General features: G+C 33.8%; 1 non-coding gene across 1 annotated transcript; it reads left to right on the plus strand.

Moving 5' to 3' along the window:
* Nucleotides 1-16,907: 16,907 nt before the first annotated feature.
* Nucleotides 16,908-17,014, plus strand: LOC115696126 (small nucleolar RNA R71). Its single transcript, XR_004007721.2, has one exon. It is a non-coding gene; the product is annotated as a small nucleolar RNA R71 (small nucleolar RNA).
* Nucleotides 17,015-19,644: the final 2,630 nt, after the last annotated feature.

A 19,644-nucleotide genomic window follows, 5' to 3' on the forward strand; every position in this document is an offset into this window, starting at 1 on the left:
ATAAGGCCTAGAAACACCATCTCTTTTCATCAGGGCTGGACCCTGTGAATTTTCCTCTTAGTTTCTCCTTACGATGACACTCCAACATACTTATACTATTTTCCATAATGTAAGTCATAATTGGATTGTAGTATCCTTTGCTTTTGTTGTGCCTTGAATTCTCTTATGTTGCATGGACATTTTCTACTCCCAACACTTATCACGAACTTGTATAGTCCTGCCATGCCATAAAACTCTTCAATATATGTTACTTTGGTCCTTATTGTGTCTCACTTTTCTCCTGTCTCTGAGTGAGGCTTTCCTAACCTTTCTCATTGAGCTATACCCCCACACTGTTGTTGTTGTATCGTTGAGTATTTGGAATCAAGGGATGTCACTTTTGAGCGTTAATTTCTCCTCTTCCTCAAGTTTTGAACTCGCAATACACTCTCTGTAGTTATTTGTTGTACACCCACCACAAAGTTGCATCCACAATCTCTTAGGTTTGTATTAGTGATCCATTCCGAGTAGTTGCCCTCTTATTGTCTCTCATCGATGTTGTAAGCATATTGTTAGTCGTGCCTATACCTTTCTTTGTCGTCATTCTTTGAAAAGAAATTGTCGAAATCGTGCATAAATACTCTATTGTCTCCTTCATAAAGTAGATGACCTTGAGTTTGAAGCTTTCAACTTCTCCTTTGGTAATCTATGATTTGTTAATCCTTTGCTTATCTCTTGGTATTCAAGATACCTTCATAAGCTATTACCCCCAGCAATTTTAGTAGATCTCTTCCTAACTTCTTATCTTGGATTCTATTTGGCACGTATTTCTATAACAGATTCATCTCTAAAGTCTTCACATACATACTTCCCATCTACCTTAGGAGTGTGTAACTTATAGAACATCCATCAAGATAGTACTTTTCCTTAAAGATCTATTCTTTTATCCTTCTTAATAAGCGAGTTTTGTGAAATGCCCTGTCCCAGTCTAGTATAGCATCAACTATCCTAAGCCATTACCTACTTCCTATAGGTTCGCCTTCCTTTCATAACCAGGTGTGCAGACTGCTTCTTTAACCATTTATAGACAGGTACAATCCTATGCATCAGTATTTAGTTAGCTATTGGTACATTTTATTATGTGCCTTAAGTTGCACTACTAGTGTTGGTGATCTATGGCGTTGAGCCTATGAAAACTCTTTAAAAAAATCGTCTCAGTCATGTTTGCATTCCTTCCAATGCCTCTATTAGATCATTAGCCTTAACTATTGGTTTTTTTTTGGAACATCAACCATGTAACGTCCCCGCTTCAAGCCTTCATTGGGCCCTTACACCCACAGAATAATGGCTCTTATACATGAGTACGTCACTCTGGCTACTTCATGGAATGATGTTTTTCGGGAGCTCATCACGAAAGAACTCCACGGTTAAGCGTGCTTGGCCTGGAGCAATTTCAGGATGGGTGACCTCCTGGGAAGTTTTCCCAGGAAGCGTGCGAGTGAGGACAAAGCACGCTGGAAACACTCGGGTTGATTTGTAGGGTCAGTAATCAGTCCATGAAGTAGCCAGAGTGACGTACTCGTGTATATGAGCCATTATTCCGTGGGTGTAAGGGCCCAATAGAGGCTTGAAGCGGGGACGTTACAAACCATCTGTGGGTCAACGAAACATACATCCTTAGCCCCCATCTCTTTTGGTCTTTCCTTTCACGTTGATTCTAATTGATCTTTTAGTTGCAATTGTGATCTCCCACAATCTAAGATTAAACATTGAAAAGATTAATTTAATAAAGACAAAAGAGTTTAATTATAGGAAGAGAAGATTCCATGCACATATCTAAACTTAATGTTGTCAAAAAAAACTAATACATTTTTTTTTTCATCAAAAAAAGTCTTATGAATTCTTAATAACATAAATTCTAAATTTTTGAGAAAAGGGTTAAATTCCTTTCCTTCTTACTAATAAAATTGAAATGTGAAAAGTAAAGAAACAAACTAAATAGTTAAACAACTAAAAAAAAAATCAATAACTAATTGTCCTCCACGCATGACTCAACTACTGACTCTTCAAGTCCTTCTCCATTCCCACATCCTCTTGAATTGGTGTTGGTTCGACCTGGCGATGGGTGGTATGCCGATACATTTTCATTTCTGACTCTGATTCCTCGATCTCTACCTCAAAATGATAATTTGGTATATCTCCATTTGACTTGTTATCAATTGTTGTTGGAGACAGTTTTGCATTTTCTAATTCCTCATTATCCAACGATGGAGAATACTCTAATTCGTCTAAATTTTCTACCATCTCTTCATCTTCAGATTTTGAGTCTGAAAGGAGTTCCATCGTTTTTACTATCTCTTCTACTTCAATTTCTGGTGGGCTCTTTAATTCCACTACTAACATATTTTCTGCCACCTCGAAATAGTCAGGCCTTTTTGTTTCTTTACAGTCTCGTTCAGTTGTAGGGTTAACGGAATCGATAATATCTTTCTTACTCTTATCACTAAGTTTGTGTCGTACGGTCTTAATGCATGGTTCCTCCACACCATTGACTTCTACAGTATAAGCCTTCTTAAAAGAGAAACTATGGAATTTCGTTGCTAACTCCTGTATCAATATTGTGAACCTAGTTGTCTCCTCAACATTCTTTGTGGTATTATGCCAAATTTTATCGATATGATAAAGTAATTTGGGGACATGAGATAATGCCACCATTAATACTAAAAATTTATATTGTGACCAGATCAAGGCTCCCTGTTTTCTTACAATTTTATTAATCTCTCCATTGATAGCAATAATCTCCCTCAGAGCTCTAAGCATTTTATCTTCCTTGCCCAAAACATGGTCGATCTTAAGCGATAAGATGCTCTTGATTTCTCTAAGTACCACTTCACGCGACTTTCTTCTTCTATGAGGCATATTTTATCAAAGATCTGCGTATCACATATACAACTATTAATGGCAATACCAAGCATACTAAAAGTAACACATACGTTATAGTGAGAGGGATCTTTTTCTGTCTTTTGTATGTATACTTTGAGTATCCTTCGGGCTAACGGACAATCGGCTCTGATACCAACTGTAACACCCCGATATTTTGCCTTATTTTATAAAATACTAACTTTGATGCATAAATTGAAAAGACTCAAAACTGTTTAGAAATACACAACAGGTTTTACTATAAATATGTAAAAGACGAATGATCATTCATATTAAAATAAAATAAGTAGTTGAATGCACTTTTAAAATATATTCACAACATCCCGTTGAGCTCAGAATACTTTACTATAAAAAAAAACAAAACTAAGGCTCCACCGTCCATCGCCCCTCGCAGTATACATACCAGAACTGACCCAGCTCATCAAACTTACATTCAATGTTCCCTGTCTATTGCCTGTAGGGGGAAGTAAGGGGGTGAGCTAAAAGCTCAGTAAGGAAATGCTTATCATCCAATACCATACAATACCTTACAATAACATATATCATTAATATACTAATTAAATTTTAACAATATCATATACCTTAGTTTATAACCCTTACTAAGTAATTGCACACATGAGACCTTTATCATATATGTCCACACTAACTATTCATAACATATATAAGTTGAACTCATAAATCCAATATCATACTCATAGCGCATAATCATATCAATACCATAAAATATGTCTTTACCATAACATAGGCATATCATAGCCATTACATACATAATCTGGGCCTAACTTGGCCCTACGATAACCTGGGCACACTTATCCCTACCATTGCCATAGATAAAGGTATCTCTACATTCAACAACAACATCGCTGTATCATACCTCCCTATAATAATGTCATACACGAATCAGATAAATGCAGGGTAGGGTATCTCTACATTCAACGGCCTTACCCCGTATCATACCCCACCATGTCCCCTCATTTGTACCTGAGACGTTAGCATACAACATACCATACATACATATCATGACAACCATAATATACAACCATACACACCATAATGTACATTGATTCACAAACTCATATTGTGGCCATACCACACATTCTCAATACCATATTCCCATTCATAATAATACATCTCAAATATTATTTTAATACACAAATAATTTAAATTGTACAGTTCAACATACAAAAAAAACTACCTAATTTCCTTACCTGATTGATAATGGAGAGTATGAAAGATATTGCTCTATGATTTCCTTAAAACTTAGAGTGAAGCAGACAATATCGTTCCCTAATAAAATCAAATATTCTAATTAGATGATGATTTAAATAGAGATATCTTAAACCATAAGCCTTAAGGCATACTGTAGTCTCTGTTGAACGAAACTTAGTCCGGTCCTAACCTGATAGCAAGCGTCGATATACTATGCTTATAATAGGTATGACGACTTATGTTCTTCAAAGTGTAGGATAGTTGATGAGTGGAAGTGTGATTAAAGGATATTTCGTTTGGCTCTCCTTCTTTAGACTTGTGTATGGTAATTTTTTTATAAAGCTAAAGCATATAAGTAATATATATATATATATATCATATTTCTTCTATCACAACTTTCGGCTTTCAACTAACTAAAACAACGTTTGAAATAAATAACTCATTATTCTTATTCAATTGGAAACTAACTTCAAATATATATAATCTATGTTATATACCTGACATAATTACCAAAATTATCCCCTACAATTACGCTAATTAATGATTCTAAGACAATATCCCTAACCAATCTATCTTATTTCTCTACTTAATCCATTAACTTACTCCACCGCTTGGGTAAAAAGTTTACTAAGTCATATTGATATTATTTGATATTTTCTCAAGTATAAGCCATGATGATATCTTCTGTCATATTTTAAATTCATAACTTACCCACACACTCAAATAACAAACTAAAACTTAGAATATTCTAATCATTTCACACTTATTTACAAAATAAATAAAAGCTAACTCACACGTGTACTAAGAAATCCAACTAATTAAATATGACTTGACTAAATATTTATAATTTATTTTAAACATCATCTGTTTCAAACATATAGTTTATTCACTCACATGATTATTGCAACCCCAAGAGACTTTGAATATATGCCATATTGTACCCATACTTAAGAATAATACCATTAATCCATGCCTAAAAATGTAACCGACTCTCAAGAATAATCTAAGTCAATTTAAATGGCTCAGTTATAGCCCAATAGGCCGGTTACATCTTACTTCACCTCATTACGATAATGGGCCTTAAATTATATCTCGGGTCTTAACTAAATAATATCCTTAACTCGTAAGAATACCAAAATCTTTTATTTTCACAACTAATAGAATTTTACTTATTTTAAGATAAGTAGCCACCAAAACTCTAATAATTATCCCTAGTTACTATCCATAACAATAAATAGATAATTATTTTTCATACAATTAATTTATCAATAAATCTTTAAATACTATATATATTTATATATATTTTTAAACCGGGTATGACAGTATTAGGGGTGTTTATCAAACCGCTCAAACCGTCCCCACCGCACCATATCGTAATAAAATGCAGTTTGAAATTCTTTGCGGTGCGGTTGCGGTTTGAATTTTTCCTAAACTGCGCGGTGCAGTTACCAATTTTGAATTGTTAATATGTGGTTCAAACCGCACCGCACCGCATCGCACCGCATACTATAAAAATACTAATTTTTACATTTATTTAGGTCTAATATGTGAAGGCCCAACCTAAGCCCACTAATTATTGTATTGTGTAAACTTGAAACTTTTTTTCATATTTATTTTTAAGTCTTACAGTATTTTTGACAAGTGTTGCTTAAGTTTTGTTGTATTTGTGATAGTTTAATTATTTAGTGATAGTCTAAATCGCAAAAACTGCATCGCATCACACTATTTTTTATAGTGCGACTTTTGCAGTTTTTTAGTTTCACGGTGCAGTTGCAGTTTGGGAAATCGAAAAAATTGCATGTGCGGGTTAGTTTGAAAAAATAGTCAAAAACCGCACCACCCGCACCGCGAACACCTCTAGTGGGTACGACATACTGAACCCAGCCCTCCATCACATGAACAACCCTAACTGTGAATGCCCATTTGCCTTATTTAAATAATTGTATTAGGCTAATTATACTAGTTTAACCTAATTAAAATTGAATTAACAACATCATTAATTTTAAAATAAATTAAATTAATTTTTCATTAAATTATTTTAAAATTAATTTAAAAAACACACTTAGATTAATGAAATTTTCAAGATAGAAATTTCTAGTAACTAATTAATATTTTCTAATATTTAATTAAGTAGAAAAATCTATTTAAGTTGAAAATTAATTAATTAATTTTGGACCAACTTAAATTAGAATATTTTTTTAGAACTTATTTAGAATTAATAATTAAGTTGATTTTTATCAAGATACTTAATTATTTATTTTTATTTCAAGAAATTTAATTAAATTAGAACATATATTTAACTTAAAAATTAATTTGTCAATTAATTTTGGACCAACTTAAATTAGATTATTTTTCTTGGATATTAAATAAGAATTAATAATTAAGTTAATTTTATTCTAGATACTTAATTATTTCTATTTTAATGAAATTAATTAAATAGAAAATTATATTTAAGCTGGAATTTTTTTAATTTCAGATCAACTTAAATTAAAATAATTTTCAGAATATATTTTATTTTATTTTAAGAATCATTTCCCACTTAAATTTCGAATAACATTGATTTCAAATGTAGATATTTTAAAATTTTTAATTTTAAAAATTAGATTAAAGTTAAAAATTAATTTGTTAATTAATTTTAGATCAACTTAAATCAAGTAATTTTCATTAATGATTTAATTAAAATAAATAGACTAAAATATATTATTTTAATTAGAAAATAAGTAATTAGTTTATGAATTATCTAGATAGATATTTTCTAGCTAGACTTTTTGGTATTTTTCTAGATATAGTTAATTAAATTAGAAAATTAATATTTAAGTTGATTTTATTCAAGACACTTAAATATTTGACATTTTTCTTAAGAGATTTAATTAAATATGAAAATTATATTCATAGGGTATTGTAGTTCCAATTAGTAATAGCAGAACCTTAAGTTAGAGGTTCGGGTTTTCCCGGATTAGGGTTTTGATGTGTGATTTACCCGATTATGTTCTGTAATTAGGGCATCCGTCCAGCACAAGACTATCCGTTCAGGTCGACCAACTCACTTGAATTCAGAAACGAGGTAAGAATAGTGTATAATATGTGAGTGTATGTATGTGTGAAATATATGTGCATGCTTATTATGATTAATACACTACCAACACTTGTATGGAAATGGTACAGAGTGCATTGGTATAGTGTATGTTGTTAAAAGAGTACATTACGGTGTTACTAGCACAAGTAGGGAGAGTACAGGGTGCGTGTGGTGTATCACTTAGTGGTACTCAGGGTACGAAAACAAACCCTACCAACACTCGTACAATGTTGGTACATAGTGTATGTGGTATAATGGATGTACCCTCGTATGGAACATTCTTACTCATTTGTAAAGCCTTGTAAATAGGTGTATGGACGCCTAGATACTGTTGGAATATGTTTTACTAGGATCTAGATTTACTACCATGTATATTATTTAACATCCTAAATATGAATATCTAAAACAATGTAAATAAACATATATAAAGTTTAGGAAACCTTACATTAGGTGCAGCGAAATATTAATGGCTCCTTCTACTCAGATCTCTAACCCTTGTATCCTGTCTGTCACAGAGTATCACCAAGATCTGAGCCCGAATGTCCTTCTCTTGATTTTGGATTCTTCACAGTCTTACACACTATGATTGAGATACCACTTGATGTGTGTGGGCACTCACTCTATCACTCAAGGTATGAAAATATGATGAAGAAAAGAGATGGGCTGGTTCGAATTCTATATAAGGAATAGATGGCTCAATTTTTCCTGAAGGCAAGAAATTTCATCCTCTTTAAGTGTGAGCCATTACTATCTATTTATAGGTAACCACCTAGGTTTAGGTTAGAATTTATCAGGCATTAAAATAATAGAAAAATTAAGTGGAAATACCCTTGCAAGTGGCCGACCATAGTTAGTGGGCCCCACTTGGGTATTTTCCCAATTTTGACAATTTTTCCTTTATTTTCTCAAAAGTGTCATTTTTCCAATTCTAACCATTTAAATGCCAAAAGTAATTATTTAATAATTAAAATTAATTATCAAATAAAATTGTCATTTAATATATTTATTAATTAGACTTAATAAAGTCTTTCAATTAATAAATAAGACCTAGAATCTCTTTTCTTCACAATTAAGCCTTTGCTTAGTGAAAATTCATAAACTAGACATAGTCTAATTTTAAAATTATAATTGATTAATTAAAATCAATTATCTGAGTCTTACAAGAAGTATGGTCTCAACTAGTATGGGGACCATGGGCCTATACAACCGAGCTTCCAATAAGCCGAACTAGAATTTACCAAGTAAATTCCCTAACTTATTAATTACTTGTTGCATCCACTCATAGAACTTGGAATTGCACTCTCAGTCATATAGAACGCTCTATATGTTCCACGATATAGATACGCTATCAACATTTAACCATCGTTCTAATCTCAATAATCAAAGATCCTCTACAGATGATTTACACCGAGTAGGGATAAATTTACCGTTTCACTCCTCAATGTATTTTATTCTTAAAACACTTAGCTTCCTGTAAATGATATTTCAGTGAACTAAAATATAATCACTGAAATAAGAGCTCTTCCATTTACCTCTATTTAGCCAAGCTTGAAGGAAATCATTGTTTAACTTCTATTTCTTTATAGAAGCTATAGATTCCATATCTATGTTTAGCGCTCCTACTCAATCACACTACCATGTTCCCAAAATGTACGTATCACCCTGACCAGAAAGTAGGCTTAACTAACAAATCAAAGAACATGAATAGCACTCATGAGATTGAACCTAAGCATGTCAGGATTAAGATCTTTTGATCTAAGATCAACTAGTGATATTGACTCTGAAAGATACAACGGTAAGATTATAATATCTTTACCAAGATCAATATCGGTCCCAGTCCAATGTATACTCCATACATTCGAAACTAGCATACTTTGCCAATATTCTGGAAAGAACATAACACTTATACAAAGTGTGAGTACACTTCATCGTTGATTATCACATCAATGAAAATCCAGTGCACTGATGAATCAGGGACTTTGTCTTTTGAAGCATATAATCACAATCACATTCCACTGTGTTGACATATCTATAATTGTAAATGACTATATGTTCTAGACTTAACAGATTTTGTATATATTAAATCATAAACATGAAAACTACATATAAACGTAAATGACTTCTAATCTTATATTGATAACAAATCAAATTAGATTGAAATGGGTTTTATTTAGGCATAAAATCCCAACAGATACAAGTCGATATTATGTGATATGTTATATGCTTTTCTTACTAAGTATGTTGACTCATAATTCTACTTTCATGTGTAGGTAAAGGAAAGGCGAAGGCTGAACAAGTGTGAGCCTCAAGCTAGGGTTATGTTGTACATGTCATGGCGGCGCGACATGGAGTGTTCGGTCTCGAGCATCTGGGGTTTTCATTTTATAGTCGTTGAGCGACTTGACTTTTGTATTTGGAATATTTTGTAAAAAGTTTAACAATGGGATCCCAACTTTTGTAAATATTCATATAAAGTTTATAAAGTTTCATAGTTAATTCTAAAAGTTTTAATTTGACACGATTTTCAAGAAAATACTTTGATTAGCAAAGATAGCACTTCGATTGAAAAATTACTGTAGCGTGCCTTAGTATTAGGGTGTTACAACTATATTCAATGAATGATATCTTTGACTCTCCCCTAAACGGGACACTGTATCAGTTTGTTGGAAACCTTGGAAGGTATTTAGATGTGTTTGTTTTGTATTTTCACATGTCTTTGTTACTTGCTAAATGTATGATATTTTCTGAATGTGTATGAATATATATTGAACCATGTTGTTTTCTGTTATTAATATTGTAGTATGATTTCAATCTTCATTATTGGTCTAACTTAGCTTGTTGCTTTTAATGGGACAAATCCCAAAGGATTGCATCCGTTAGACAAACATAATAGTGTTAGATCTCGGCAAATAAGTATTTGTAAATGCAACATCTAGTTGTTCATCTAAAGATGACAACTTAGATTAGTGTTTACAATATGAAACAATGAAGAGATTCATAAAATAAGAATAACTTTGACTCTCGCCTAAATGGAACATCGTTGGATTCTTATTTTATTCGAAATTATCCTTTATTAGTTTCCTCTTAGCTTTTTCATTTAGAATTTTCTTAGATAGTATATCATGGACAGAAGGATTATAAATCATCTGCTTATGATGTCATCCTATTTTCTTTTATGAAATTGAATGGCGCAGATGACTATATTTCTGACATTCTATCCCTAAATGATATAAATCCTCGATCTTAGAAATAACCTACTTGTATATATTTACTTTAGGCAAATCAGACTTAGAGTTAGATTAGTAGTGGTGGTTCAAGCTAGAATAATTACTCATGTATATTTGGTATAAATTTAAGCCTTTGACTTTAAATTTTAGATTCCAAATAGATTTTTTTATAATATCAGTTTCCATAATACATTGATCAATACCAGTATGACTTTCACAAGTTTTAATATTCTTTTTCTATCAATGGTTTCAAATTGTATGTTTATGTATGGAATATGAGTTTAGTATTCTATGACCAGAACCCACTTAGACTATTCTAAGAACTCTTTATTGTAACTAGACCTAAGTCATCAAAAAACCACAGCCACATTTTAAGATATCTATGGCATTTGCATCTTGTTCATAGTAGTTTTGACAAGATGATTCTTTGCAAAAAGAAAATATGCTAATATCCACTTGAAAGTAGGATCATCTATATTCGAATATAGATGTACATTTAGGGGTGGATATGAGTTATCATTCAATTCTTTATACAATCACTCTAGATTTTACCTTATGCAACGAAATTTGAAATATTTGAGAAATTTCATGAATTTCTAGCAATGTTGGAAAAACATTAAGGTAAGTGGTTAAAGATCTTGTGAACTGATAAGGGTAGAGAAATATTTGGTGGATATGCAGTTCAAAGATCATTAAGTTGATATTTTGAATTGTATCCAAACTTACCTCCCCAGAAATTTGATTTGCATATTGATGAAAGTAAAAGGCCTACGATTAGTTACTAGCAATTGCCTAAGTCCTTCTAGGGAAATACCCTAGTGATAGGAAAGTTTCAGAATAATGGAATGGTTGTGTACTTAGTGTAAACCATTACTAGATTCATGGATGTCCTGATCGTGAACTTAAGAAAAGGTAGAACAATTAACCTTGGTTTAAATGTTTGATAGCTATTCTAAGTGATTAGGGCTTGACCATCCTATGGTCATTAAGATAAGAAAGTGTTTGTTTTAACAAATACTACTTTTCTAAGAAAATGACTAAGTCTAAAAACAAAGTAGCAAAGTAGATAGATATTTTTTTTCTTAATTTTAAAGTGTTCTATCATCTTATTATACATAAGATGGTCCCACTGCCTCTGTTGTCTTGACACAACCAATGAGGTTAATACCACTTATGTTCTTAGACAGAAAGTCACGGTACCTTGTCGTAGTGGGAGGGTTTCAAGGAACTCACCCTGTTATAACTTGAAAGATAGTTGTGATTAAAATCCATTGTTAGTTTAAAAAATGTAATGGATTGTTAAAATAAGGAACTAAGAAGCAAAGCCAAGAGAACTATTATTAAAACCATTCATATGGTGTAACCAAAAGGTTTTCTATTACAAGGACAAGAAATGAATTTTTGTAAATAAGTCTATTCAATGGACTTAACAAAATTTTTGATCCTAGTATTATATTAGGTTTGAGTTTATCTAAACCTATGGCTTGTGGTATACCTGGATATTTAATTACTCTAGTGCAAGTAACATACCTTAGTAAGATGCTGGAGCATTTTTCTAATGGCTACATCTATAGAAGTTTATCAACTTCTAGACATAGATTTTGTTTATCTAAGGAACAATTTCCACTATTTCAGAAAAGATAAAGGCCAAGGAAAGAATTCCTTAGGATCAATAGTGAGAGGTCTCAGGTATGCTTTGTTATGCACTAGACCAGACACCTACTATTGAGTGGAAGTTATGGGTAGGTATCAGATTAATTCAAGAAAGGAACATTGGAAGACAATCAAGTAAATCTTAATATCAAGAAGAGGAACTATATGTTAGTCGATAAGGGTGGTATTTTAATACTCTTAGACTACATCAAATCAGGTTTTTAGACTTGGTTGATGCTAGAAAGTCTACTGATGAGATGATGATTACTCTGGGGGTGGAGTAGTGATTTTGGAGAAGTGTAAAAACCAATCTGAGTCTCTAACTCTACAAGTTAGACTGAATGTTAACGTTGCAGGAAAGATACTTATTCAGTCTATGGAAAGTTTGTTAGAAGTTATTTTACCAGGAACTTAGATCTACTCACAAGTATGTTGATTTAACAACCTAAATATGAACTTCTAAAACGATGGAAAATTAAACACATAAAAGTATCAGAAATCTTACATTGGGTGCAGCGGAATATATGTCTCCTCCCACTTAGATCTCTAACCCTTGATTCCTTTCTGTCGCAGAGTATAATCAAGATCTGAGCCCGATAGTCCTTCTTTATTGTTTCTGAATTCTACACAGCCTTCCTGTTGCGAAAATTATTAATTACTACGCAAGTGCACGCAATCAAGTAGTATACTCACGCAAGTGAGGTCGAACCACAGGGAATTGGATTAATTACTACTAAACTATACTTATAATTCTATTTGGAAAATCAAAAGTATTTATGATTGAAAAAGGAAGAAAGAAATTCAAAAAAAACTTAAAGAAACAAGTGAATATTAATCAAGATGAGAGAATAGGGAGACGAATCCTGTTGTTAAGTTACCAATGTTAATGTCTAATTGCTATCCTTCTCTTGAAGTGAATGACAGATTATAAATTAACCTAGCTCTTTTCAGATCTTCTAGGTTCTAAATCTCATGCTCTCTAATTAATCTCTTAATTAAACTAACATGAAATCAACATTAAGCAATAATCTAAATGTCACAAAGGCTATGTAAATACTCTCGTTTCACATCAAAACCTAGACTATCCAATTTTAGCATTCTCAATTCTCACTTTTCAGATTTCGAATTGAGATCATAAAACATGTAAAAGGTGATCAATCTTGCACATGGAAATTAAACACAAATATGAATAGTGTTCACAATCAAGATGGAGGAATGGCAATTATTCATTAACTAGGAAAAACTTAAACAACATTCATCATTCTCCCTAAATAGGAGTTTAGTTCAAAACATCCATAATCAAATCCATAATTAACATTGAAATAGAAAAGAACATAGAAAAATTAAAGAGAAGAGAAAGAACTAGTTGAAGCAATTGATCCGGGTCGCCACAAGCCGCTCTTCTAGCCTCCTCCTTTGTTTCTAGGGTTTTGATTCTGAATCAATCCTAATTTTCACGAACTCCCTCTATTTAAACCAATTCTCATCTTTAAAATTCGTGAAATTACGAAACTGCCCAAAAATCCCGTCTCTGGGTCCCCGTCGCGACTGGCAATGCCCCCGTCGCGACGGGGTTAAGCTGCAATTTCTTGAAAATCTTTCTGCCAGTTCCCGTCGCGACTGGCATGTTCCCCGTCGCGACTGGAACATGCAGCGACACAATTTTTGGTTTTTCTTCTCGATTCTTTCACCACTTGTCCTCGATTCTTATACATACTTTCTTTAAACACCCGGGGACCTGAAACAAAAGAATCAAGCGTAAAATAGCCCTAAAACTAGAAACAAAGAGTGAAAACTAACCGAAAATACAACCCAAAACTTAGACTAATTTTAGCCTAACAAATTCCCCCAAATTAGATTCTTACTCGCCCTCGAGTAAGATAAAGAAATTAAATACTACTACTACTAATTACGCTATCAGATAATCACAATACTACTGCCTCATGTTCTGTTTTCTTCCTTGCATAAACTAGAATTTCGATCCTACTAACTCTAACAATTAACTCAGATGCTCAATTTATAACACTATGTACAACTGCAAGAATTTATTCAAATGTGAAACATTGTTATAAAAGTTTTACTCTTTCCAACAGTTCCGCAGCCTGATAACTCATAAGCTTGCATGCTTACCTTTCTCCACTAATGTTGACAGTATTCTTTGGAATCGTTAGGTCTTTTCAAGGCTTTAGGTAATATGGCTCAGATATTCAGGGATAGGCAAAAGACAATTTTGGCTAAAGATATCATAAGCACACAAACAGAACCCACAAGCTTCTTACTTTTCTTTTTCTAAGATCTCATAATATTCCCTGAATTTACCAAGATTGATAGAAGACATCTCTATTATTTTTCAACATCACTGAAATTTTTTTCTTTTTTTTTTCACACATATTTTTACTTTTTATTGTGTTTTTTTTCATCATATTCCATTTTTCTTTCAGTGACATTGAATTACACAATTTTTTTTTTTTTGCTCTTCTCAATCTTACAAGTTTTTCTCCCTCTCACTATTTCCTCACACTAAATGTTTCTCCTCCCCCAAACTAATTCTGTAGCTTATGATATCATGGATAACATGGTGAAGAAAAATTAATAGTGTGGTTACAATTTTTCAAATCGATGGGTGAAAAACATAACGGGTTTAGGCTCAAAAGGTTAACTAGGGATACACATTATTACGGTAGGCTTGAAAGGCTCAAACTATCCAACAAATCCCTAAGTCATATTCCAATTGAACACTATCAGGGATTTCATCTCAAAAGAATAAACATGCAAGTTCTAAGCTATCTTGTCAATCTTACCACAAACCATCATAAAACAATTATAACAATTTTCACAGATTGAGTATTTGCAGATAAACACAGGTTCCTAAGCATCCAAACTAATCCAAAGAGTTAACAGAATCAAGCACACAGTTATTTTACAATTTCAGATCACATCACACTAAACAGCAGTATACAACTATCGTCAAGCTTATTGCCATTCCTTAACTAAAATAAAAAAACTAAAGTAGAAATTAAAGTGCAGAATTTAAAAATTTTAAGTCTCTCCCCCCAAACTAAATATGACATTGTCCCCAACGTGCTATTATACTCAAGGTGAGAAAGACTTACCTGAACCCCCATCAGAAGGGGTTGGGCGGACCCTTTTCATCCAAAAGAATCCTCGTACTAAATGAAGAACATTTACCACCAATCGTGTTGATTTCAGAGTTTCGCACAAGAGTAAGCTCACCTTCAGAACTACCACACATCAATCTTTTTCAATGACGCCGAAACGTTCGAAGTCGCTCTTTAGGCTTTGCTTTCTTCTTATCAGCTTTAACAAAAGAACCCTTCACCATCTCAATCTTGCAACAGGTAGGAATGTCGGTTGGGGCAAAAACATTAAAATTGACCTCTTCATCTTGCACTCTCAACCTTAACTCTCCCTTTTGAACATCTATTAATGCTCGGCCCGTGGCTAAGAATGGTCTTCCCAAAATAATGGGAATAGTTGAATCTACCTCCATATCAAGAATTAGGAAATTAGCAGGGAAGATAAACTTACCAACCTTCACCAGTACATCTTCAATTATCCCACGAGGATGAGTCAAAGAACGATCTGCCTGTTGTAAAGTCACTGTTGTGGGCTTTGCTTTTCCCAATCCTAGCCTTTTGAAGACAGACAAGGGCATTAGATTAATGCTTTCTCCCAGATCACAAAGAGCTTTAGTTTCCACTGAACCCCCTATAGAGCATGGAATATTGAAACTACCCGGATCTTTAAGCTTGGGCGGTAGTTTCTTTTGCAAAATGGCGCTACACTCCTCAGTTAATGCCACTGTTTCATAGTCCTCCAATTTTCTCTTCTTAGACAATATCTCCTTCATGAACTTCACATAACGGGGCATTTGTTCCAAGGCTTCAGCAAAAGGAATATTGATGTGTAGTCTTTTAAAGACCTCTAGAAATTTTGTGAACTGCTTGTCTAGATTGGTCTTTCGGAGTCTCTGAGGATAGGGTATTTTCATATGATGATCAATACTGATTGGTGGAGACTACTGTGGTGGTGCTGGACTATCAGTAATCTTCTTATCTGATGATGCTTGAGTTGGTGTTGTTTGATCTTTAATCTCTTCATCCACTGGTTGTATCATCTCAGGCCCATCATATTTCTTTCCACTCCTTAAGGAAATTGCTTTACATTGCTCTTTTCCTTTTGCATCATTAGTGCTAGGCGAATTTCCTTGAGCTTGTTTTTCCACTTGAGTAGCCAATTGTTCCATTTGAGTTTCTAGAGTTTTAATAGAGGCTCTAGTTTCCATCATGAATTGGAGCAATAAATCAGCTTGGATAGTGGAGCCTCCACTAGAACTTTGTTGTTGCAGCTGTTGTTGGTTTTGTTGGGGATGGTTTCTCTGCTGGTAGAACCCCTGTTGGTTGTGCCCATAATTATTGTTTTGGGAATAGTTTCCAATGGCTTTTGCTTGATCCATTGGCAAATCATCCACATCTGCCTGACACTCAGAAAAGTGATGGGGACCTCCACATATCTCACAAACCACTTGAGCTTGTTTGGCTTGCACTGCGATCAGCTTTGTTAGGGCCTCAACCTGAGCTGTCAGCTTTGTAATGGCATCCACCTCTAGCACACCAACTACCTTTTTAGTTTGACTCCTTTCAGTTGGCCACTGCTGATTGTTTAGAGCCATCTCCTCCAATAGATCATAAGCCTCATTAGCACTCTTTCTCATAAAGGCTCCACCACTTGCTGCATCTATCAGGGTTCTAGTGTTACCAACCAACCCGTTATAGAAATTATGAACCAGCATCCACTTCTCAATACCATGATGAGGACACTTTCTGATTAAGTCCTTGAACCTCTCCCAAGACTCATAGAGAGACTCATTCTCTTGTTGACAGAAATTGTTGATCTCTCCTTGCAGCTTAGCAGACTTTGTTGGGGGAAAGAACTTAGACAGAAATTTAGTTGCTAAGTCTGTCCATGTTGCTATGGAATTTGGTGGCAAGGAGATTAACCAGCTCTTGGCTCTTTCTCTAAGTGAGAATGGAAACAGTCTCAAACGAATGGCATCATCACTAACTCCATTGACTTTAAAAGTCTCACAAAGTTCCATGAAGTTCGAGAGATGCAGATGAGGATCTTCAGAAGGGAGGCCACCAAGGCGGGCGAAGGCGCACCATTTGAAGTATGGCAGGTTTGATCTCAAAGTTATTCGCATCCACTGCCGGTGGCCTGATACATGACTGCACTCCCGTCAGAGTAGGGAGAATGTAATCTCTCAAGCTACGGCCATTAGCTTGGTCTTCCACGGCACCACCATTATTGTCGTTATTTGCAGCATTAGCAGCCATGATTTCTGTTGTTTCAGCAGTTGCTGAAACTCTTTCTTGCCTCTTGTTCTTTCAGTTTCTCCTACAAGTTTTCTCGATTTCAGGATCAACTGGTAATATGACTGCTTGTCCTTGGCGGCGCATGCACTCAAAATACCTGAAATAGATAAGAACAGTTTTTTTTTTTTTTTTTGGAGAAAGGTTAGAAAATCAGCAAGAGAAAATATACCAAAGTAGAAGTTAGTATAATTTTGTGTAATATTAATCTTTAAACAATTCCCCAGCAACGGCGCCAAAAACTTGTTGCAAAAATTATTAATTACTACGCAAGTGCACGCAATCAAGTAGTATACTCACGCAAGTGAGGTCGAACCACAGGGAATTGGATTAATTACTACTAAACTATACTTATAATTCTATTTGGCAAATCAAAAGTATTTATGATTGAAAAAGGAAGAAAGAAATTCAAAAAAAAACTTAAAGAAACAAGTGAATATTAATCAAGATGAGAGAATAGGGAGACGAATCCTGTTGTTAAGTTACCAATGTTAATGTCTAATTGCTATCCTTCTCTTGAAGTGAATGACAGATTATAAATTAACCTAGCTCTTTTCAGATCTTCTAGGTTCTAAATCTCATGCTCTCTAATTAATCTCTTAATTAAACTAACGTGAAATCAGCATTAAGCAATTATCTAAATGTCACAAAGGCTATGTAAATACTCTCGTTTCACATCAAAACCTAGACTATCCAATTTTAGCATTCTCAATTCTCACTTTTCAGATTTCGAATTGAGATCATAAAACATGTAAAAGGTGATCAATCTTGCACATGGAAATTAAACACAAATATGAATAGTGTTCACAATCAAGATGGAGGAATGGCAATTATTCATTAACTAGGAAAAACTTAAACAACATTCATCATTCTCCCTAAATAGGAGTTTAGTTCAAAACATCCATAATCAAATCCATAATTAACATTGAAATAGAAAAGAACATAGAAAAATTAAAGAGAAGAGAAAGAACTAGTTGAAGCAATTGATTCGGGTCGCCACAAGCCGCTCTTCTAGCCTCCTCCTTTGTTTCTAGGGTTCTGATTCTGAATCAATCCTAATTTTCACGAACTCCCTCTATTTAAACCAATTCTCATCTTTAAAATTCGTGAAATTACAAAACTGCCCAAAAATCCCGTCTCTGGGTCCCCGTCGCGACTGGCAATGCCCCCGTCGTGACGGGGTTAAGCTGCGATTTCTTGAAAATCTTTCTGCCAGTTCCCGTCGCGACTGGCATGTTCCCCGTCGCGACTGGAACAGGCAGCGACACAATTTTTGGTTTTTCTTCTCGATTCTTTCACCATTTGTCCTCGATTCTTATACATACTTTCTTTAAACACCCGGGGACCTGTAACAAAAGAATCAAGCGTAAAATAACCCTAAAACTAGAAACAAAGAGTGAAAACTAACCAAAAATACAACCCGAAACTTAGACTAATTTTAGCCGAACACTTCCTCACTATGATTGAGGTATTACTTGATGTGTGTGGGCACTACTCTATCACTCATAGATTTCGAAACAGAGAAGGTAGAGAGAGAGAGAGAGGGTGGCGGCTCAGAGAGTTTTGAGTGAGAAAATTCTGTCAGAATAATGTGTGTTCAAAACTGAAGCCTTGACCTTCTATTTATAGAAGACCACCTAGGGCTATGGTTGAATTAATTGACATTTAAAAATTGAAAAATCAATGTGAAAAGGGAAGCATAGTGGCTGCCTAGGCATTGTGGAAACAAGGCTTGCCACTTTTCCAACTTTCTTTTTCCTACATTGATAGTTTCCTGTTTTGTCAAAAACTGCCAATTCCTTTGTTCAACCACATAAATGTCAAATCTAATTATTTAATAATTAAAATTAATTATCAAATAATATATTGTCATTTATTTATTAATAATAAAACTAATTAAAGTTTCCTAATTAATAAATATGCCCTTCAAAATCTCTATTTACTGTTTTGCCCTTAATAAGTGATAAATTCTCAAATAGACACAGTCTAACTTGAGAATTATAATTGATTAATTAAAATCAATTAAATGAGTCTTACATGTAATATTATCTCAACTAGTGGGGGGACCATGGGTCTATATATCCGAGCTTCCAATAAGCAGATCTAGAATTTACTACTTAAATTCACTGACTTATTAATTCTTCGTTGAATCCACGCATAGAACTTA

Source organism: Cannabis sativa, chromosome 7 (assembly GCF_029168945.1).
Source record: "Cannabis sativa cultivar Pink pepper isolate KNU-18-1 chromosome 7, ASM2916894v1, whole genome shotgun sequence".
Classification (NCBI taxonomy): domain Eukaryota; kingdom Viridiplantae; phylum Streptophyta; class Magnoliopsida; order Rosales; family Cannabaceae; genus Cannabis; species Cannabis sativa.